The sequence below is a fragment of the Prinia subflava genome, chromosome 2, assembly GCF_021018805.1.
Source record: "Prinia subflava isolate CZ2003 ecotype Zambia chromosome 2, Cam_Psub_1.2, whole genome shotgun sequence".
Classification (NCBI taxonomy): domain Eukaryota; kingdom Metazoa; phylum Chordata; class Aves; order Passeriformes; family Cisticolidae; genus Prinia; species Prinia subflava.
The window spans coordinates 100,335,861-100,360,738 of NC_086248.1; the positions used below are offsets into that span (position 1 = coordinate 100,335,861).

A 24,878-nucleotide genomic window follows, 5' to 3' on the forward strand; every position below is an offset into this window, starting at 1 on the left:
CTGAAGGTCATGTCTTTTAAGGAAGTATACGCCTAACACCTTCTGTGATCATTTCCTTCATATCCTTCCAAACTATATACTTTTAAGATAATATAAATACACAGAGAAGTTACAGTTTTTAGAAATGGAGGAAGAAAAATACTAGGAATAAAGGATGAAACTCCGGTCACAGTGAAATCACATCACTGGGTCTGTAAGCTCCCAGAACTCCCTCCTCACACACTCCCTGTGCCAGAATACAAACATCCTACATTTTTCACACTTCCTGATTTCTTCCTCCTCTTTAAAACATTTTATTTCATGAAAGTGTAATGAATAATGTATATAAAATAGTGTTATGGGATATTGATTTACTAAGTCTGTGATGAACACAAACTCACTATGATCCACTGAGTAGAGTGAGTGACAAATGTTATAGAACTACTTCCAATGAGAAAATCCGTAACACATCTCTAAACCACTCACAGAAACTACTTGTAGCAAATCTATTAAGTCCTCCAGCACAGCTCTCCAAGAACAGTATGCTTCCCTGCAGAATAGCTTTTGCTTCTTTATGCAATCTACTCTGAAGTATCTCAGAAAAGACTGATACAGGGCTTTTACCAATACCTTTGGGAAAGTGCTCCACTGCATAATCTATTCTCACTGTCAATCATTTTTTCCTAATATTCATCCAATCCAAGTTTTCACTTTAGTAATCCCATCACATTACTTCCCTTGTGCTTCTGTGCTTTAGCGTTTACACTCTTCAAATATTTATAGTTATTGTTCAGGAAAAAAACAGACCTTTTCCCTCAGCATATCAATTTCTGTGCCTGAATGCTATTGGTCTTCCTTGGAGTGCTGTATTGCTTTACACATTCCAAATAACTGTCAGAGAAATTAATATTTACTGTTGCTGGACAAAGCCCAGAAAACTCCTCTCTCCCTCACACAGTTTTCTGTGAGCAAATGTTCACTGCTGTTACATCACCAAAAAAGATCTATGGATCCAAATATTCCAGTTAAGGAATGCAAGCAACTAGGTATTTTACACGGGAAAAAAACCCCAACCTTCGTATATAATCATTTTGGATACCTGGTCCTAACTACAGATGATTATTCATAAACACACTGTATTAACAAAAAACCCACAATGTATAATCAAAATACCTTGGGTGGTAATCTTTCCATTTGTGTTTCAAATGTTACAGAACTGCCACTTTAGGAGAGGAAAATTATCTTTGTTTTCTTCTCTCTCCTTCTCTACTGCCTCTTAACTGCATTAGATGCCCAAACTCAGCCAAACGTCTTGCACCTTTCACACATCAGAGACCATGGTCTATAATGATACAGCTACTTGACAAATATAAATGTCTTTATGATCATCAACATTTTCTCCTAGAATTTCTCCAGTCTGCTTTCCATTGACAGTCCAGGTTGGAAGGGACCCTCAGATCAGATGGTCTAGCCTTTTATGGGAGAGGGAGCCCAAGATTACCTAGCATGCTGTCCAATGGCATCATGAAAACTACCAGCAGTGTGGACTCCACAACATTCCTGAAGAGCTTATTCCAGTGACTGGTCCCATTGCACCAAGTCTATTGCTTACTTCTCTTACTATCAATATAAAATGTTTCTGGTACAATGTGCACCCATTTCTCCTTGTCTTCCCCATGTTGGTCTCAGTTAAGAAAGAGCCTCTGTTTTTAGGTGCCCTTTAAGTACTGGAATGCTGTGATGAGGTTCCCCTGAGTCTTCTCTTTACCAGGCAGGAAAGACCATACACTGCTTGAGTCTTTCCTCTTGGGGTAAATTGTTCAGCTCTTCTTCTCATCTTTGTGGTCTCCAGTCTTCTACATAATTTTTTAAATTTCTCAGACCAGAACTGAGCACAGTACACCAGGATATCCCTATCCCCTTCCTTCATGTTAATATTTCTTTATATAAACTTCTGTAGTTTTTGATAATCATCCCTGTAAAAGCTGTTCTGATGAATTTATGTTTGTGTTCCTACCCATTCATAACTGTCATTTTTGAGTTCACCTTCCAAGTACTTATAACCATAGTGAGTTTTGGAGACTTACAGTTCTTGACACATGATCTAATTCTCCCTTTCATCTTCCCCGTTAAAACTGCTATAAATATTGGCCTTTCATATAACATCTTTTCAGCAAAACTGAAGAATTCCAGAAGTTCATTTACTTCTAAGTCAAGTTCCTTTTTTAAACTTGAAGAAAAACACTGTGTTATTAATCATTTTAGCAAAATATACTGATGCTCCTGGATTTTGAAACTACTTTTTCACTGTTCTTTATTCCCTGTGGTTATTTTCTGTTCCTCCTGAAATTACAGCCTTAAATTAATCAGTAAATTGCATTTGTTTCTGACATGAAATCACTTTTTGGTCACTAATGATATAGTCCTCCATTTTCATTCACTTTCATGTCAGCAAGAAATGGACTCAGGATGTCTCTTTTGGGATCCCCTACTTTCCATTCAGCGAGTCTGACTACTCTGTAATTTATGAATTTCCTTGCTAATTTGCTGAAAGTGCTACTCAACAGAGATGCAGGTAGTTAAAAATCTCCCATGAGTATCCTATTACATGGAGTATTTTCAAAAGAGACAGAATTTCTTCAGCACCACTTGAAATATGCCTAATGTTTGTTTTACTTTGTTTATATTTCTTCACAGGAAAATTATTCAGCAGTTTCCTAGCACGGTAAGTGTTTTTAAATATTATGGCAACCCATTTACTTGTTCCATTTCCGTTTCTCCTATACAAATTATGTTACAGTAATCTATACTGATGTCTATTAAAAAAATTAGCTCATTAAGTTCGTCTGAACCCACTAATGGATTCTACATACACTTTCATAGGAAACTCACTTGTGCTTTCTGGACATTTTCTGTATGTACAGCACCAGTGTTTCATGGATCTTTTTCTCACTTTTACTGGGACAGTCAATGTATAGGTCAAATTATCGGTTTTAAGCAACATTTCCTTTACTGTATTTCTTGGCTACTTTAAACACCACATGACAAGCCCCATAGGATCTGATTTCAGGAAGCAAGTAACACATGTTCTGATATATTTTCATATTATTAATTTACATTACTTAATTACTCCTCTAAGCCTGAAAGGTATTAAAGTGCCATAAAATTGTTATAAATAAATATGCCATTCAATACAGTCCGATCACAGACTAAAGACGATGAGATTTTTTTGAGTCTGAGATTATCTTTCAAGGCAACAGTCTGTTTCCATAGTAAAGTCTTGATATAGCTCCTTCTAAGGTCAGCAGAAGTTAGTGGCAATTACATCAGCCTGGAAATCAGGGACAATTTGCCAAAAATCTATGTATTAATTGACCTGGGAGATGCAGGAAAAAACTATGAAGATGAAACAGCTGAACTTTGAATGTGCATACTTAAAAGCCAGTAGTTAAAATCTGCATAATGTACCCAAATTCTACTTGTTTTTATACTAGTATTTTTCAGGTCACTCTTCAGGAAACAGAGATGTATTCTGAATAGAAATTTAAGCCTTCTAATTTAAAAGAACCTGAATATTTTCTCTGGAAAAATCTTGTATGCTCCTGGTGGATTATTAGCTAAACATTAACATTTAGTAGTGGAATCTGCACAGGAGAAGAATGTTAAACTGAAAAAATATCATGACAATGAAGGATGAGAAAAGTTAGAGAAGGCACACAGAAGATCAGCAACAGCGACCAAAAGACTGGAAAATATAGTCCACAGAAAAAATATAAAGGATTCAAAATGATGGTGTTAACAATGAGGTGGAAAACTGTCACAGCACAAAAGTACCTATATGAAGCAGGGAAATAAAATAGGTAACACAGGACCCAAACACAAAGGAAAATAAAATGAAAATAGATTAATTCTGGTATGAAGATACATTTACAACAGGGAGACCATTTCACTACAAGAAACATTTCCTGTAAAATGTGGTAGATTTTATATTACTATATAAATATATATATATATATATAATGTGGGACAATGAAAACAGTACAATGGCTATGGTATTTTAGAAAAATTAGTTCAGCTAAAGCCAATGACCTATTTTATACAGGAAGCCATGTTAGATTATCAGCGTTCCTTGAAAACTGTGACAGTTTCGATTAATAGGAGATTACAGAATAAGGACAATCTTCAGGACTATGAGTGTCAAGATTCCACTTCATTTTTATATGGATATAAAGGGGTCAACATAGCTACAGAAGTCAATGGACTTGCTTAGTGTTAGCTGAATAAATCACTGTTGCCTACTCAAGCTCTGTGCACTTTTCTGCCAGTAACAATATAATCCACAACTTCTTAAGATATGTGGCTTCAGCCATCCAAGGGTTTCATAGCATTTTTCAGTCTGGAACTATCCTTGCATATGAAACACTGTAGGTATCAGGAGAGAAGAAGCAGTAGAGAATCAAGTGTTATGAAAGCACAGGTCAGGAAACAGGCTCCATCCAGCATTCTGCAAAGGCACACAAAGGCTTCATGAGCCTTGCAGCTTGACACTTATATGTGGAAATTCCAAGACCAGTATTTAGATAGGTACCTTCCAGATTCCTCATGACTATAATGTGTCCTTAAACATGAGCTCCTTGTTTATTTACCTAAAAGGAGAAAATGCTTCCCCTTCTTAATTACTGAAATGATCTTTGTGTGTGATGTGTTGAAGGTAGCTTTGGTTTTGCACTGTGGAAATCAATGGAAACATCTCCAGTTTTAGAGTGGTGTCAGGGCCAACTCCAATTAAGATCAAGTGGTGCATTACAGAAATAATGTAATTGATTCTAATGGGAGGTACATGAATGATACATCAGGCTACAACTTTTATTGATGACAATTAATTCCTGGGCATATATCCATAGAAGCTCTGCCCATCCTCTGCTAAATCTCAGTCTACCAGCCAGCAACCAAATTTTCTTGCCAAGGATTCACTCCTGCTAATACTGGATTCTCACACTAGCAATGTAAATCAACCAGTGTAATCGTGAAAGCTGTCCTGCTTTCTAAAAAAATTGAAAGAAACCCTCTATGAAAACCCAACCTCCTTCAATTGAGACTTCCTGAAGTCTTTCAGATTCCTCCTGCATCTGACCCAAGACAATGAAAGCAGGAAACAGTGAAAACTAATTGATGCTGAAGTATACCAAATGCTGCAAGGGTCTGCATCCCAAAGACCAAACAGATAGACTGCTCCCTTAAGAAAAGTTTTGGGATTTGTTCTTTGTTGTCAGGTTTTGGTTTGGTTTTCATTTTTCATGGGTGATAAACTGTATCCAGGAACCTATTTCACATTTAAACTGAAAGCCATTGTACAAGCACTAACAGACACAGAAACATTTCATTTTATAGTAGCATACTCCTGTGAAAGAAAGTGCTGAGCAACAAATTAAAATGGGGCAAGCAGCTTTACATTTGTGCACTTGTTTTTTCACTATGCTAAATACATCTGTAGAATTACAAAAAAAAAAAAAATCATCATACAGAACAAAACCAAAAATCTGTTGCAAATGTTTCTCATCGGTGTTGAAAAAGCAACTACAACCCATTACAACAAAAGGCTAGAGAGAGAAAATAAAACAGTAATTAACAAATAGATTTGGGGCAGTTCCATCTTCCATACACCAACACGGTGGAAAGTGAACAATTGATTGGTAGAGAAGATCTACCTAGTCTTGAGAGATCACTCTTTTTCATCCATTTGAAATGATGTAGCTCTATCCTCTTCCTATTAAAACCCAGATGCACATATGATTGTGTGCTTTATAACTGTCGTGGTTGGGGGGGGAGGTGAATTCTTCCAGGGGGATGTGGACAGTCTAATCAGTGATCAGCTTTTCTGCTGGCACCTGGGTTGGTCACTTAGAGGTTTGGACACGCCTCTGAGGACACAAAGAGTTAAAAGCAGGAGTCTGAGGGGCTCGGCCTCTTTTTTCGGATCCGGGTGTCAGCAGAGAGATGTCTCAGGTCTCCTTCCCCTGCCCAGCCACGAGGCTGGGCGGGGGAGGGGAAACACGTGGTCGGCTCAGGTAAGCCGGAGCCCCCCCCCGGGGGGGGGGGGGAGAAGAGAGGGGACAGGACTGGAACTGAGCTGCCCCGTCCAGGATGGAGGGGTGGAAAACTGTAGAAGTGCCTTCTGTGTGTGCTCACCCCCCTCCTCCCCCCCCAAACTCCGGGAGAAGGTGCTCAGCCATGTGGGGGGTTGCCGAGCCTGGGAATGCCTCCGTCTGCAGCACCCTGCCGAGAAGAAACTGTTAACCCTTGCTTGGCAGAAAGAAACTTTTCTTAGACATTGATTCTCATGACTGGTGGTTTTCGGAGAGAGGGAAGCGGCCTGGGACTAAGATGATAAAGCATGATTGGAAGGAACTCGATGGAAGAATGAGAGGAGTAGCCTTGGAGCTGGACTTTTCTTGCATAATGTCAGCCATAGACTGAACTTAAGTCTCTTTTGAACATAAACTGCATTTTTGGGTGGATGCAGCTGCCCCTTGCTTTTGCTACAGTGACTGGCACGTTGAAGAGTTAGAGCGAGCAGAGAAAAAGAGGGGGAGGGTGAGGTGGTGCCCTCTGCCCTCAGGGCACACCTGCTCCTGGAACCCCGGCCCCTGGGTGAAAAGGGAGAGAGCTTGGCATGCAGCATCCTTAAAAAGCCCTGTATGTAGTTTTGGCCTATGAGACAGCGGTGAGAGCGCTGGACATAGGAAAAAGAGAGTGTCACCTTAGCAGACTTCTCCGGGCGGTGCTATAGGTGACATGGAAACACATAAGGGGTGGACCCGTGTTTTCTGAAGAACAGTCTGTAGTGCGAGAGAGACTCCTCTCTCCCTTGCTGAATTAAAGATTAGTTTGTTTTTGAGTGGTGATTGTTTGATCTAAAACCCAGGGGTTAGTCTGTGAAGAGTGATGGGTGGGGAGGTAGAAACTGGGAGAAGAAATGTTCTAAGAAGTTTTTATTTCTGTCTTTGTGTGTGTTTAAAAGTATTTCTGTCCCTGTTCTTATGTAATTAATAAAGTTTTGGTGGGTTTTTTTTTGTTTTCAAGATTTAAGCCTGCTCTGCTCTGTTCCTGATCACATCCCACAGGAGTTGTTAGAAAAAAAACATATATTCATGGGTGCACTAACATCTGGCCAATGCCAACCCATGACAATAACCAGAACCAATGTTTTTCTATTATTATCTTTGGTAGACAGCAGCCTGCAGAACTAGTACCAACAAATAAACTGCATGAAACCCTCAATTCTTGCTGGAGTGAAATGTGATCATTTTGAAGATATTCAGGCCCTTAGACAAGCATTCACCACTTGAGGTCATACTGCACAGTACCAAAACCAACTTCAAGATTTCATGTAAGGCACATGTATTTCAGACTTAGACATAAAGCAATCTGTATTTTAATAATTTTGCTGTACCATTACACGCACAAATTACTAGTAGTCATAAATACTGAATATTATTTATTTCACTAGTATTCATACAGAAATAGCAGAGTTTGCATAAAACTAACTCTGTGATCATGATCTAAATATAAAGAGGCATAATCAAAGTCCAGAGGTCTGGTGTTCATACCAAAAGGGTGCCCTGTTGAATTGTAAATTTATTGTGCATTTGAAATCATTCAAAAGGTTTTTCTTGCAATTTATATGTCATTAATACATAGCCTTAAACATCTACAATTTATTCTTCTATAAAAACTATGTATTAAATTTACAAATTTTAAAACCCTTCTGTTAAACTGACTTTCTGCTCTGGTCTATGTTTATGTTTGGGCATTTTTTTCTCTTATAGCTTTAACATTTATCTCAGAAAAAGCTTTATAAATTCATCAGAGAACACTCTGGAAGTGGGGGACTCCTTTGTCTTTGGTCCATATCTGGCCAGTTATAAGGCATTAATCATTTCAAATTTGGCAGACTGCTAAACTAGAAAGTGAATGAACGTTCCACAGGCCTGATTACATGTCACAGCTTAAAAGATCAGCAGCTTGTAGCAACAATGCCCATAATATTCTATTTCTGTAGCAAGGATTCAGGAGGGAAACGTCAATGCCACAAGGTAAAGCAAAAAATGCTGAATTGCTTCCCTGTGCCTTATTCTTCCTCACAAAGCCTCAAGCTCCTCCTGTGTTTTCCGCCTACAGGTATCATACGGAACAGGATCTCTCCAAAACCTGGAGAGCAGGGAAAATACCTCTGAGCTGGAAAATTCTCTATTTACAGTTTCTATGGTGAGATTCTTATTACCTTTCAACACATTAAATAGTCTTTTAAAATTGTCATGTATATATTTATTTAAGCATCCTCTACACAGATTGGATTTAAAAGGTAAGCAAGGGCAAATTCCGCAGTTGGTAGACCCTTGATGTCTACCATCATGTCTACCTTGATGTCTTTCCATCCTCAATAAACTTACTTCTACTGAAAGTAATTAGTGACATAAGAAAGGTTTATGTGCCAAATATTAGACTTTATGCACAGCATATGAGACATTTCACAGCATAATCCCTCCTATTCCCTCGTGCATCCAATTTGCACAACTGAATGCACCCATAACAGCACAGATAGTTCTATCTGTGAGGCAGCTCAAGGGAATGAAGTCTCAAAAATCAGAATAAGCTCTACCTGTGTGAACAGAACGTTCATCTTACACCTTCAGCTGACATTATCATTAGCACATCTAAGAGCAGCCACGTGGCCACCTCGTGAATGCACTACTGACAAAAACATCACTCATGGAAATGAACTGCCAGTTCCGATTCTCTGTAAGAACTTGACTCTGTTAATCCTTCAGGATTACTCTTCACAAATTTATGATCAATGAAGAACAACATCTTTAAAACATGAGATCTCTACTTGCTTTCACTGAAATAAAGTAACAAGTCCATTGATTAGATAAAGCTACATCTTTCCTTCTCTTCTAAATAGACATAAAGTGAAATTGCAGCTAGGCCACCTTCATAACAAATTATTGTTAAAGGTTAGAAGCTTGAAAAGGAAAAAATTAACATAAAATTTATTATCGCACTGTCTGTTGATAAAGATTTTCTCTTCTCCCCTCTGACTGAGGAAACTATGCTATATGCAACTTTAATTTCAAGAGTGTTAAAATCAGGATATGAGAGAAGGCCCTCTCTTCTTATGTTAAGTCTAGAGTTACCTTGTGAGAGACAGTAAATTTTCACCCACACAAATCTACTTTTAATTAGACTTTCTATTTGCACTCTAGTAGTACATTTTTTCTTCATTAGTTATTGGTAGAAATGTTATTAAAAAGATGCACATATGATCTTCATTTCTATTCCACTGTATAGTTAATGCTACTGAACTTCTTGTCATTCAATACACTAAATACAATGAATCAGAATGTACACTTATTTCCTTCTGATTAACAAAGGTGGCAGGTGTTTTTGGTTTTGGGGTTTTGTTTTGTTTTGTTTTTTGGGTTTTTTTCGTTTCGTTGGTTGGTTGGTTTTTTGGTTGTTTTTTGTTTGGTTGGGGGTTTTTTTGCTTTTTTGGGTTTGTTTTGTTTTTGTTTTTGTTTTTTTTTGGTTTTTTTTTTGTTTTTTTTTTGTTTTTTTTTTTTTTTTTTTTTTTTGTTTGTTTGTTTTTTTGTTTTTTGCTTTTTGGTTTCGGTTTTGTTTTGTTTTGTTTTTTACCACAGTTAAGGCAAAATGTTCCACTTGGAGATACTCCAATGCAGTACAACAGTTTTTCCTGTCAAATAAGTATAATTGCAGAAGTTGGAAATTCTTCATAGTACAACTTCAGCTTAAAAGTTGCATAAATCAGCCTGAGATTTCACTCCATTAACTATGGAATTATGCAAGTCTAAAAATGCAATCTTTTCTATACATTTTAAATATAACTATTCTGGACCAATATCCGCTCTTTATACCATTTAATCAGGAAATTAATAATTAAGGTATCCATCTGTTATAATTCAAAAAGCCCAGGTACCTGTGAGAATTTCATTTTTGCAATTCGATCCTCTGCCACCTTTCAAAGCAATCTGCTCTATCCACTATCTTGAATAATGACATTAAACTGAAAGCAAAACAGATTAAACTCTGTGCCTTGAGATATAGGAATTGCTCTATACACCAGTAATAGATTATGATATAAAGTTTTTTTGAGAAATAGTAGCGTCTGTAGAGTATGAACTTAAATACTTGCCTATTTCCTTTTGGTTTACTGTGAGTAACAAAGCATTCAATAAGTAGATTTTGCTATCTCTAAGCTTACTTTTCATGAAGAGTACTGCACAGATTGGAAAAAATATTTCAAAAGGCCATGATTTCACTATATGAATTTACATAACTCTGGGGAGGAAGGCAGGGTTCAAAGAGACCTCCTTTCTTTTTCCTACTTCTTTAGGTGAAGGACTTGTATTATTTTCACAGGTGTTTTAAGACTTTGTGAAGTAATTATAACAGGTTAAATGAAATAAGAATAAAATATACTTTATTAAGAGTGCTCATATTCCTCAAATCAGGAAGCCTGGAATACCACAGAAAGAACAATTTTCTCCAAAAAAAAGTTAAAAAAAGGGTACTAAAATAACTACTGCTCTTAGTGAAGGATAGAATAATAATGTAGTCTTAATTACAGTTAGAAAAAAACACACCACTGAGTGCACACACCTTCACTTATCATACATTTATATATTTTTCAAAACAAGTCTTGTAATTTCACTTGAAATTATAATTTCTATTTTTTTCTTCCTTTTTCTTTCATTCTCATTATGATATACAACACATTGCTATCAAAGAAAAAAAGACACAAGCCATTGTCCCCATGTTCTGAAAGCTCCACACTTGAGAGTTTCTATTTTCTTTTAAACATTTTTTCTCTGTAAATGGGCCTCCCTACAACAGAGCATTCTTAAATTCCATACAAGTAACTAAAAAAAAAAAAAAAAAACACACCAAATGTACTAATTTGTATGCCCTCCTCACTCCTAAACTACACTTTCCTAAATAGTGGTTTCCTTGTAAAATTACTTAATTAATTTTTTGCTCAATTTTTCCACAATTTACAAAGTATATGAAATCACAGACTCTGTATTTTAAGTTGGTCTGTTGTGAACAAAAAATTGCTTTTATTTACTCTGCAGAGTAAAATTACCATATTTCTAGTTTGGTGATACTTTAACTGGCACCTTGATTAAACGCCTCAAAAACCTTTCATTCTGGTAGTTCTACTTGAACTTTTTATTAAAAAAACACAATACTCAGATGCATCACACATGAGTTACTTCATTTTCCCCCTAAGCTACATGATATTAAATGCATCTGACATGAATTTCAGGTGCAGTGGTTCAGCTAAGAAGTGACCATAAAACCACTGCAGGAATTACCTCTAGCACAACTTCAGCTATATCGCAAAGCTCCTCTAGCTTTAAATGTTTAGAATCAAAAAGTTAAAAAGGAAAATGTTGTGGTTTCTGCATAAACAGCAGGACCATATATAGAGCACAGAATGATATTTTCAGAAGAATACATATTTGTGTTTTGTCCATTCAAAAAATATTAATATAAATCGGCAATAAATAGAAAATGCTCTAAAAAGTTGACATGAACTCCATAGGAACCTGCTAGGAGTCTGTCAGTTGTTCTTGTGACACTTTCAGGAATGTATTATAATTTAATATTAAAAAAAAAAAAGTTGTTTTGATCCTGGCAAGTCCAATGAATCCTCAGATTTTCTTTGTATGTATTTGAATATTCAACATTTAAAAGTAGAGACCAGAAAGAAATTTCTAACAGCTTAAAAAAAAAATCTACCAAAAACAGGCAAAAAGAGAGAAAGAAATTCTTCTTTACTGTCTGAAAACTCTCCTCAGTATTTATTTAAGAGGGTGAGAAAGAGAAAATAAGAGAAAAAGAAAAATTAGTTCAAAACCTCTCTAGATCAAGATCAAAACAGAAATTCAGTGTCATTATTTCAATATAGGGAACCTATCATCCACAAGTGTGCGTAATTTTTCTCCTACAGCATTCTTTCACCCTTTCACACCTTTCAACAGACAAGGCTAAAGTTGTTAACAATACATTGTTCTTTCAGAAAAATGACCCTATTCTCTGTCAATACCTGTCAAAAGGCTGATGCTCTTGCTCATATTAAATAAAACACCATATAACAGAAAAAAAATCAGACCAATTTCAGTTTGCACAGTCCTAATGTGATTGTCATACAAGATTTCTACACTTCAGACTACAGAGAATAAAAATGTTGGTATGCTGGAATAGAATTTATAATTATCATAGCTGATCCTCCCTCCTTGCCTCCAGAATCAGTGGTCAGAAAGGAGTAGAACAAACCAGCTTGAGAAGTTTATTTTGCCTTAGAGTTTTTTTGGAGGGTTATAAGTTATAGTCTCTGAATGTTTTTTTTTAACAGGACTAAACACAAACTGAAATGTTTTCATATTTCAAATGAACCTGCGTAAGCTACAGTGAATAAAGGAGAGCTGAAAAACCTATTAGCAGGGACCATTACAAAATTGGAGCTTGAAGCAGAGAGATCACATGGTTTCAAGATATGTAAAGTACATGTAAAACGTTGATATCTTAACTGCCACATTCACCTATTGTTCAGAAATGTTCCCACTGGAATATGAGTTTCCTGTCTGTTGACACCACAATAGTCCCTAGTACTGTCTATATAATTCTGAGATGAGGAACATTTCTTACACTGTCCTACTATTGTGATTTACAAAGTCTGTGTCACTTGGTCTGCATTTAGTTTGAGACCCCATTTACTCCCAGCTTTGTAGTTCTTTGTTGGGCCATTTACTTGGCAGAAATCCAGTGATTTTGCTTGCCACGCTTACCCTTCCATAGTAAAAATGCATAAATAAACAGGGGCGAGTGTGGACATGCAGTATTATTATTCTTGTTCTAGTTCACAGTAGAACAAATAAAAGTAGTTCAAGAATAAAAGAAGTTAATGCATTCATTTAACATGACCAATGCAGTTGTTGCACTCATCCAAAGTGATCTCAGGCCAGCTGAAACTATTTTCAAATTTAGCTTAGTGTTGTCTGGGGAAAAGAAATTAGCATTAAAAATACATATGCAGAGATGTTTACTGTGGCTAAAGTAAATTGTGATTTTGTTTCAAAAATGTACTTAAAACTTAGCTTCTTAGTGATTAAAAAAAAAACAAACCCAAAGATAAAAGAAAAGAATCTTAGTATTTAACCTTAATTTAGCCTGATGGTAGAAGGTAGACAAAGCTTCATTTGTATGCTTACTTAAATTAGTCAGCATTTTAAACAACTGATTTCTATATTGACTCAATTAGAGTCAATGTGCAAATCTTAAATGCTTTTTATTTCAGATAGAACTTAACAAATTCTAACTATATTCAGATATTATACCAGCTGTTGAAATGTCTAAAAATGCTACAACAGGAGTTCTGCAAGGCAGAACTATCTTGTAAGTGCTGACATGAATAGAAATTATGTTTTACAGAAATAAATACCTGACATCTCTATGTTGCACCTAACAAAAATATGTGGGCCACAAGAATGACAGTAAATACTTTTTCTTCACTCATACTAGAGAAATTTTAAGAAAATTTTCAACCACAGCTAGATATTGTAGGCAGAAGCAAAGTATATTTACATATTTATGTGAACTAAGCATGGGGAGACAATTTTATTTCAGTGCTGGTCACTTTTTATACTGAATACCAACATTGCATTGCAGCACGTGGAATCGTTTTGATAAGTGGTCTCTGTATGCAAATACTTACAGCCAGTCAGGTGGGGAACACAAGGGTGTGAGCATTAAAGCTCAATACTTACATGAACATCACCAGGAAAAAGACAGGAGCAGTCCAGAACCTCTGTCCTCATGGTGCTTTTTCTAGCACTGTTACACTAGCATACCATTACCTAAATATCAGACCACTGTTGTATTATCAGAACAAATCTGAATTTCACACAGCATCATGACTTCACCACGGCAGACAGGCAGGGAATTCCTTACAGAGAATAAGCTGGTGTTGACTGTACTCAACCAAGACGGTAGAATAGAGATTTTATTTTCCCAAGGAGCCAAACCCTCCCTCCCACATTCTGAACACACCATCACTGCTCCTAGCTGTGCTTGTAAGAAGTGACTGTCTCTGCTCTGTGATCAGCCAGCTTCTCCCGAAAAGCCCATTGAGTCAGACCTTCCAGAGCAGGAGGCTGAAAGTATCCTGAGATTCTTAATTTCAGGCAAATGTGCACACAAAGAATACAACAAGCTGACACACAAATGTGTCAGAATTAGGATCTAAACAATCAAACCTCTGTAAGCATTCAGAAGAAGGAAAAAAAAAAAAAAAAGCCAAATGCAACTTTACAGAATTTAAGTCAACTTTCAGCATCTCCATGACACCTCCTTCATGAACAGAAACTGCTGACTTGCAGATTTCAAGACAGAAAGTTTGGGTTTCACACATTATACATATACACTTATATATTTGTAATAGGAATAAGGCTGTTAAAAACTAATTACAAATGAAAATATGTATGTGAGAAAGCAGCAGTAGAACTATCAGGGTTAAAAGAATGGCTTTTCTGGTCAACAAAGAACGCTTCAGGGAAACCACTCCCAAAACAACATTCCAGATGCAAAATCGAGAAAAAGCTGTTTCTGTCGAGGCAAGTGCTCTGACAGGAGCACAGCACAGCAGTCTGACAACAGGAGGATGGCAGCACGCTTGTAGTCTATTGCACCAGCTCATTTTTCTGCTAGTGGAACACGGGGAGACATATGGCACACGCACCTTCCCAACAGAAACAGGCAGCGGCTGCTGCTCATTGCTTAAGAGCTGCAGAGCCTGAAGTAAGCAAAAATCTGAAGTAAAGTAACCACCATAACAACTGCTGACTTATAAACATGAAGACAAAGCAGCAGACCAAAAACTGGTTTGTCACTGTCAGCACAGGGAGCCCAAGAGATGCAGTGAGTGCTTCACACCCGGCACGCCCTTGACTTTGTGCTGAGCACCAGAATTCCGGGCCAGGCCACTCAGATATTCTGATAGAAAAGTTCATGGGAGCGAGTGAATGAGCAAAATCTATGGAGTACAACTGTGACCTGATCAAATAATTTACTTAGACATTTTTCTACTTAAAAAAAAATCAAACAACAAAATAAAACAAAAAATGAACCAAAAAACCCCTTGAAAAAGTGAAAACTAAACTAACACCAAAAAATAACTTTGTCTCTCTCAAAAGCTTGCACAATTTTGTTTAGATACTGAACTCCTTGATCAGGTTTGGCTAAAAGCTAGCAAAGCCTAGGGTAAGTCTACAACAGCAGAACTCCAGTGTGTTAAACAGAAGCCAAATGGTTCTTCTGAATTAGCATCTCTCTATTTCACTGAAATGAAACAGAAATCAAGAAAATTAAAACATGACAAGCATCAATTACAATAGAACTTTAGCATCCAAAAAATTCATGCTTCACTCCCCCCAAAAAAACATTTTTGTGGTTTGTATTCAGTTTTGCTTCAGGCTCTCTCTCAGTTTCTCTCTGAAATACATATTGCTTGCTTGTTTGTTCATAAATAAGTAGATTTATAAAAGCATTTACTGCATTATATACAAAAATCTGCAATTTATTCATTTGTGTCATGCCCTAAGTACCCTGGACAAAAAATTGACAGGCTGGAACTTATAATTCCCAAGATCATTAGAACATGAACCTTTTCACTTTTGACAGGTTCAATGTTATAATGATTACAAAGGTCTGCTAAAGTACAATTCCAGGACTGGACAAAGCTAGTAAAGAACATTAAATAAATGGATATTACTGATAAAAAGAAATTTCATTTAAGGAAAAGCTAAATTAATGAAGGATTTGGAGAGAAAGTGAGATAAATTAACTGTAATCATTAGTAAAAGCTTTGAAGGCCAAGGCATATCACTTAATTTAGAAAACCTAAACGATGAAACTGACAGGACAAATCAAGATGTTTGCAGAGAGCTCTTTGTCCACAAGCAGAACATTTACAGAACATGGTAGCAGTTCAGGCCAGAGCTGTAAATACCACCAATGAACTCAAGAGTCAGCAGTCATTTTCATAGTGCTGGGAGTGGAGAAGAATCAAAGACAGCCTAACTGGTTGGGTCACTGAGGGCGACATAAATCTCAAGTGCCACGAGCTCCTGAAGCTAAGAGTTAAATCTAGGCTTAGCAAGCCCTTGCCTGCTTGTGGTCAATGAAGCATCTGAGTTATCAACATGCAATATTTCAGGGGTCTGTTATAAGACCTGTTTCTTTTCCTCATCAGTATTAATTGCTCCTCCCTACATTGTATTTTCAGTAGATGCATTTTAAATGTTAAACTAAAGTTGATTCAAATACATTAAACTTTCAGTAGGTGGCTTAAAAAAATCTATTTTTAGTGTAAACCAATGTGCATCCATGTCCTATTTATTGCTCCAGATGATGGAAAAGACTTTAAAAGTGGGAATCCAACTGATTCTTGTCAGCATGGTGCACAAAAATCAGGAGCCATCATTTTGGATCTTCCTGAGCCTCCAAACAATGCCCAATGGGTTCACTGTTGTATTTAGCAGTGACTTGCATACATCTGTACCTAAAAGACTATTATGAAGCAGACATCAAAGATACACAGCTACTTTGATAAACGAAGGACCAACAGGGGCCTTTCACAGATCACAGAACTACTCATAGCAGCTGTATGGATGAATATTTTTCCATGCTCGCACTCTAAATTTTTCCCTACACTTTCCTGGAGTTGTCCTTTTTTCAGCTAATACTTAGAGAATCAAGAGAACTTATACTAAAAAGCATTCCCCCACTGTTGTCACTTGCCTGTAAACATGTTTATGAGTAAAAAAATACACTATAAATTGCCATGTAATAAAGTACAGAATGTTCTTCAGTAAAGTAACATTTCAAAATGTGTTATCATTCTATGCATATAAATGGCAAAAGAGGCATAATGTCAAGACATGACCTTTTCAAAAGACAAAGATGGATGCATTGAGGAATATATTCTCCCCATTTCCACATTTACTTCATATAGCCTCTCCAGATGAAGTACACATCTTCCAGCTCCAAAACACACACACTTTAGTGTCTCTCTTCTCACTATAAACTATAGCTCTTTTCTTTAAATTCTGTGCCAGTGACTCCTTTCTCAAAATTATATCCGTGTTCATGAGAACAAAATCCTCCTAACCTTCAGTAACTAAGTCATCAGTTGACAAATATCTTTACAAAGACACCTCCATTGCCGTGTTAGCAAAACTTAGCATTTTATCTGTGTTGGTTTGTTTGTTTTTTTATTTCCTTGAACGCTGAAATGATTCCTTACACATTAACACATCAGCTTCTCTGCTAGTCTTGGCAACAGGAGATTTATTAATCTGCTATCCTTCAATACTGCTCTCCTGAGTCACTCAGGAGAGGACTCTGAACCCACAGATGTCTAGGAAAAAGTTTGCCAGACATTTCCCAGGAGTCAGCTTGCAGCAGACACTAAATACTGCCATTAAGTATCACATCTTTCCTAAGAATATATATTTTTCATATCAAAAATAAATATCTGAGAGCAGAACAATAACAGAAAAAAGGAAGAAGTCAGATCAGCCAGAAGATTGTGTAGAGAAGAGAAGCAAGATTAAAAATTAATGTGAAACAAAAAGAATTAGTATACCCAACAAGGCACTACAAATGCAGAAATTGTGATTTTTTTTTTAGGCAGATGGAGGATGTCAGAATTAGAACAGCTGTAGAGAGCTGACTGTATCAAATTTGCATTAGAATTCAAGCATGAGTTTTCTTAAGAAGAACAGACTGTTTTCAGAGCAGAAGGCAGACAGTAACTATAAAAATTAAAAAGGGACCAAAATTAGAAAACAAACAAAAACAACCCTCTCCCCTGAAAACCCCCAAGCTAATTAGAAGAAAGAAGTTTGAGAAAATTAGAAAACTACAGCAAATAATATTTATCCTGTTTGAAAATATGTATCTTCACTGACCTTCAAATATTAGTACAACATAAGAACTCAGGTGAGGTAGTTGCATAGAACCTATAACATTAATGAACAGGCAACAAGAATGGGGAAATTTTTTATGATTTTGAGGTATTTTACTCTACGTTTTTCAGTTATTTCAACATTTTAACATTCCTTGTTAGAAATAGAGCTTAAAATGTCCTGTTCATGTCAGAACTTTGCACCGTTTTAGGAAAAAAAATCCTTTTCTGTCTATTTAGGCACTTCTATTATGCTTTCCAAAAACAGTTTCTTCCATCAAACAAAAATCCACTCATTTGCATAAAGAGCCACTGGAGGGATCCAGAATAGATTGTTTCAATGCATACTTACACAGTAGAGCTAAATACAGTAGCGATGTGCCAGTTAAAGAAATTTGGAAAAACAAAGCCGAGATGTGAACATTTGCTGGCAGAGCAGTCACTGTTCTTGGTATAGTTCCAAATATAAGTTTAGTCCCAGTCAGTACACTCATGATACAGGTTGTTCTCCATGTGCCCTCTCCTTTCAGCACTTCACTGGGTCAGGACTTAACTTCCCACAGAGCCAAATACAAGCAGTGCAAAATTTTAGTTTTAAACTAATACAAATAATGCACATAGTAATTAACTTTTAAACCAGGCAGTAGATCCTTAGTTTTCCATAAAAAACAGACATAAACATGACTCCGGACTTCTTTCAGATTTGAATTATTTAATAAACCTACTCATACACATTTCAATAAAGGCTGAAATGTTGGTATCACCAGCAGTCATGGAATAACACATTCCATACTCACCACCAAACCTGTAAATACCTAAAATTTGGCAAAGGTTTTACTCACAACCTTTTGTTAGTTGAGTAACTTAGTTATCTAGTTACATTCACAGTAAACCATGCTAATATTTTTGTCAGATTTTCCAGTGTTCACTTGATGACACTCATTGTTTAAAAAGCATTGAAGATGCAGTGAAAGAGCAGTTTTAAGGCAGCTTTAGAAGGTCTCAAACCCTTAGGGCATCACATATTATTTACAGCAAACTAGGGTAAGCAACAGAGGTTTATTGAAACACAAGAGTAATCTAATTAAATCTGGCTTTTTTCAGTAGGGATTTCATTGTCTCATGACTTTTTCCCTTCCTTTTGTCATTTCTTAAATCATATTTCATTCAATTTTAATAAAGATATTAAAATGAAGACAATTTGGACATCCCAAATCATCACCACAAAATATTGTTCTTCCTCTTGCAAAAGCATGGGTCCTCTAAACATTCTCCCCTTTCACAGAGGAGCCCTCCTCTTCCTTGCTCAAAGTTAAATCTCAGAGATTTGGGGGAAATAATGTTTAGAAAAAAATCAAGTTCTGTACTTGAAAATGCACATGTAGCTTTATGAGATTTGGGACAGGCCTGAAAGTTGTGAGTTTTTATCTTTATCTTAATCCTCACAATGACACATATGTTGATCTTCTGGACCCAAGTCCATGGGTGCGTGAAACAGAAAACTTTAAATAAATCCCTAAGGCATAAGAGGGCTTGTAAGTTTAAATTTCTGTATTAAGCATTATGCAAAGCTTTAGTGGAACACTTTTTTTTGTTGTTGTTGTTTTTAGACTAGGACCAGTTCTCTGCATACAGGAATAAAATACTTAATCTACAAAACATTTATTTTGCCACCCTCATTACATTCTGGCATTACCAGAAGGTCAAAGTCAGAGTGAGGTTCTGTAAAAAAAGTAAGGTAATCTTTGCACTGAGGAGTTTTTGATCTGTCTAATATGCCCTTATTTGGCCGTGAAGTGACTCTGGCAGTAGTGCACAAACTATTACCTGTAGAATTGGCACCACTCTGGACTTATTTCCCACCTCAGACAAAGGACTTACTGCAGGTTCTGCTGTTCTGCCAACATCACAGAAATGCTTTGTACCATGAGGCCTTCTCACATTGCTGGATGAACAAAGCCAAACACCTCGGTCTTCCACTTTACTTGGCCTTCAGAAATTGTCAGCATGGATCACAGCAAAGTTCCCTTAGAACTAATGCTGACTGCCCCAGAGAAACAGCTATTTCTTTTTTAAATGGGTTTCTGGATAACTTCCCCTTGTGTAGCTACCATGAGGAAGTAAATGCTCAAATTGCATCTATTTGGGCTTCATTAAAACAGCATTTATCAGTTTGTTTGCAACACAGTTAGGTATAAGCAGTATGCTCTTGACCATGTGAATGAAAGCCAGCATAGAGTCTTTAAAAATGCTACATTCATTATCCTAAGAAATGGATAATTTCAGTCCTAAAATGTCTTCAAAAACTGCTTTTCAGCAGCCTGTATATTAAATGGTTTACTAGATCTAAAGAAAACCCAAAATTAACAGATCCAGAAAACCCCCAGAACAGATCCAGGACAGCCAAGATGATCTTATTTCAGAGGAGATGTTATCAGAAAACTGTCCTGTTGTCATATATATTGAAAAGCCTCTAGAAGACACTCATGCTATAGAACAACATAGTGTTCTCATTTATGGAGTTATCCAGAGCAAGATACATCTTAATTGGTCATAAATTATCCAGGTGGTGACTGATCAAAGCCAACTAGGCAAAAGGTTTGGAGAATGAAAAAAAAAAAATTAAATATTTTGCATATGGAAGTGACAACAACATTAGACAATGCAGGATTAAAGAAAATTCTTTGCAATACTAGTTGAAAACTACTGTTATTTTTAAGCGGTTTAAATAAATGAATAAAATTTTATTTAAAAGTGTATTAACCATCATATAAAGAAAAATGTTGAATACCAGTTACATAAAATGAGAAAGAGGACTGAACTCAAAATACAGAATTCATATTCCCAAATACAGTTTTTAAGGCCTCATTTTCTGGTGGTATTACTGCCAGAGGAAATGATGGCAGAATGGTTTTCCTGGAGACATCCTTCCGTTTCCCAGACAAAAGTCTCCAAAAAGAAATAATTTATCCATCTGGTCTTTCCATCCACCAGGGCAAATCTTACCTCTTCAAACTGAACTACAACAATACATCTCTTACAATCCCATTGCAGCCTCACAAATTTTAATTCTCACAGTTTCTTCTATGTGCTCCAACTGGCTCATCAACTGCCTGCTTAATTATATTAATTGTATCCCTCTTCTCTTCAGTGCAAGTCTGTTAGTGCTTAATTCCACATTCCCTACATCTGTCCTACCTCAATGCTCTGAACTTAAAGTGAATTTACAGATATTCCACAAGGCAAGGAGAGAAAGAAACAGAACAATCTTTGGCAGCTCTCAAAATGGTGGCAACACCACTGCTGCTTTGTTACAGCTGGCACAGCTTAGAAGATTTGGTTTATAACCAAAACATTTGGTAGCTTAGGTAGAACTGCACTTTGTTTTGTCCTTGGGCTTGGAAGCACTGAGCCCACTGAACTGGCAGAAAGTTACAGTGGAATCAATGCAAGTGAGCACTGTGCAAACACACACAGCTGACCAGGCCACCTCACAGACACACCTCAAGTACTTCAGGACCAGTCTGTATAACATATACACAGTGTGTCCTCAGATGTGAACAGACCTTCTTCAAATGCTATCCAGATAGGTCTTCTGCATGGAAACAAATATTTGGAGTCAAATGTGGACATATGGGAGATAAAAACTAACACAAGTCTTTGTGAGACTATCAGTTCTGGGTATCACTGAGAGCGTCCTTTACAATAGAAAATTTATGTCTGTGAACTTTAGAAGTAATGCTAAATACATGCAGGTTTGTAGGACTGGAGATTTATTTAGTTTAATTTACCACTGAGAAGGAAAACAGTTTTTACAGTGATTCTAGTTGAACATATTCTGAACAATAAGCAGGCAAGCTGAAGGCCAAAACTAACACTAAATGGATTCAGTTTGGGGGAAATTCTCTTAGCACAAGTCTTGTTCCTGTACAGCCATTTCCTTTCACATTATTTATGACTATTGAAATTAGTTGACATCTTTCACAAAACATTAATAAAATAAATTCAGACCAGTTTTTCAACATCACATTAATTCAGGACAATATGGCTCCTTGGACATTTTTTCTGTACTTGCAAGAGATAATATATAAAATACATATATTATTTTTACTATACTAACATTTACTTGAATGCAGGGAAAAAAGGTCAGGGCTTCTCAGTTTAAACTACCTGAAGGAGCATTTGAGTTGTGCCAAGAAGCAACAGAATTTTAAAAGTATAACGAACAATTTGAATGACATATTGGGATTTGAATGTTCAATACACTTTATTCTTAGAGGTAGTTAAAAATAAAATTTGTTTAAAACAGAAAGAAGAAAAGCAGCACATCTAAAAACACACACAGCCTAAAAGAATTCCCTAGAAGGAGAAATCTAAGAGATGTTTTTTGAAAGCAGGCCTGGAGAAAGAGTAAACTAAGACTGAAATCTAAGAGAAGTTATGGCTAGGACAAGAAGAGTGTTAGGGGAAAGTAGGAGAAATGGTTTTATCTCATTTCTACAGGGAAAAAAATCCAACAAATCTATACCAGGTTATTTTGAATTTGCCATCTTTGGTGAAGTTTCTGTTGATGTTTTATTTTGCTTTCTCAATTGTCTCACATTCCTGAGCAACTGCATACAAGAGAGTCTACTAAAAACTCTTCTTTGAAACTGTACTTTGTAATCCTATACACCTCCTACCTCTTCAGCAGAAGTAATTTTAACTCACAGAAATTAGTCAAATTAAGTCAAGAATTCAAGAAAAACAAATGCACAAGTTTTTGTAAGGGCAAAATCGAAACCTTTAGAACAGAAGGATGGTTGTGAAAGTGACAGTTTCTGCATCGTCTCCACTATCAGACAAATATATTCTACATCTGCTTTTTTGACTAAGCCCTCCCTAGTAAGTGAAGTATAGTGCAAGCACAGTAGCCTCCTATATTTAGATATTTGTGGGGTTTAGGTAAACATAGTGCTAATAGTAAGGCTCCTAAAGCTTTAATTAGAATTCTTTGAGCATGTTATAAACCTCAAAAGCAAGCCCTAATCAGTGGAGTTTAATACTTTTTGAGAGTTGGTCCAGGACAGAAGAAGCCTACACTAAACAGGATAATGAAAATCAGGGTTTTTGGTGACAGTTGACATAAAACAGTTAGGAAATGTGTGACAACTACAATTGTTCCATGATTTAGAGGAACTATTTTAAAAGCAATCTAAACATGGGATCCAAAAGGGACATTTTCCCCTCTGCGTGAAGGATTAGTCTGTCTGACCTATCTAAGAACCCCAGAAGCAGCCTGTAATAACCACACTATTGCTCCTGAACACGAGGGTATCACATCCTCAAAGTCTACTGTGAGGTAGCTAATCAGAACTGAATATAGAAAAGAAGCACAGTGTGCTTTATAGCCCCACATCATTACAAGATGTTAGCGATGGACTTTTCTGTAACCATAACACACCATGACTGTCAAAATATTATAGCTCAATCAACAGTGATTCTTTGGTTCATTCACGGACTCCTGCATTTGCAGCAGGCAGATTTTTTTCAAAAACCACTTTCATGTATTGAAAAGTGAAAATTCATGTCAACCAAGATGACTAATATATTTTTTTTTCATATTTACTATTTGTTTGGAAGGAGTCGGGAGCAGTTTTCAGTTCTATGTGTATATGAACTTCAATGTATTTACATTAACAACACCATGAAAATAATATTTAAGGCATTGTTGCTATGTTTCTTTCAGCTGAATCTGAAAGACAAAGAGCATATCCATTCTTATAGGTATCAAAACAATTTTGATCAGTTACAAAAAGCAGCTAGTCCTGGATGTTTTACACCAACAACAACCATAATAATGTTAATTATAAGTGCAAACATAATTGAACACTGGATCAATGTTTTATGTTATCAAATCTTTCATCTTCATTATTGGATAAATATGTCAAATACATTGAATGTATCACAAGTGTACTGGAGATCACTGCAGACCTCCAGCTATGGGACGAAAAGGAAACCATAAGTGTCATGTATAACTGCTGAGAAAACTTATCAGCCATATGGTGCCCTAACCACAAAACTTTAGTCAACAGCTTCAAACTGACTGTGTAGTGTGGTTCCTATGAGCACAAAACAGATAATTTAAAAGGAGAAGACACTTCTATTCTTTAGCCATTTTTGTTATAAACCACTTTTTCATAAAATGTATAGAGGTAGGAATTTTCAGTTCAAATCTCCAATGCTGAAATTTTAACTTGTCTGAGATCACAAAACACCCTAGACATTCTGCTCCAGTTTGAAGGTTCGATTTTGATTCCAAAGGTGTTGTGTGGAATATTTTCTCAGTAAGTTGCATAATATTATTTATAGCCATGATCCAAGACAGCATGATAAACCTGCACTGGTACTGAGAGAGGGTCACCTTGACCTGATTCATCTCCTATTTCATTATAATGTTAAGTAAAAAAGAGCACCTACACCTCCTCTCAAAATGAGTGAAGCTATTTACCAAGTTGCCTATATAAATCTATTATTGCATTGTCTCAGAAAGCTAAGGAACTAAGAAGTCCTGAAACAGTGAGTGAAAGGTCGCTTTACAATTTGAATTCTGTTTTCCCATGCTTGAACATTACAGACTGAAATTCTGATCTTCCCTCTTTATTTACAGATAACTGAAAATGAATAAACAACAGGTTCATGCCGTGCCTAGAAGCTAAAGAAAATCAAAGTTCTGCACTAAACAAATGAAGCCAGTTCTAAAATCAAAACACTCATATGCCAAATTCCTCTCCCTCTTTACATAAAACTTTAGTTACCTCCATTGGTCCCAACTATGGCAGGAATATTTGATACAGATCATTGAGTACAG

The 24,878-nt window shown here is 36.4% G+C and overlaps 1 protein-coding gene across 1 annotated transcript in view; it reads right to left on the reverse strand.

Annotated features, from left to right (window-relative positions):
* NRXN1 (neurexin 1) overlaps positions 1 to 24,878 on the reverse strand; it is a 460,909-nt gene that overhangs the window by 431,770 nt on the left and 4,261 nt on the right. The gene's annotated exons all lie outside the window — the stretch shown is intronic.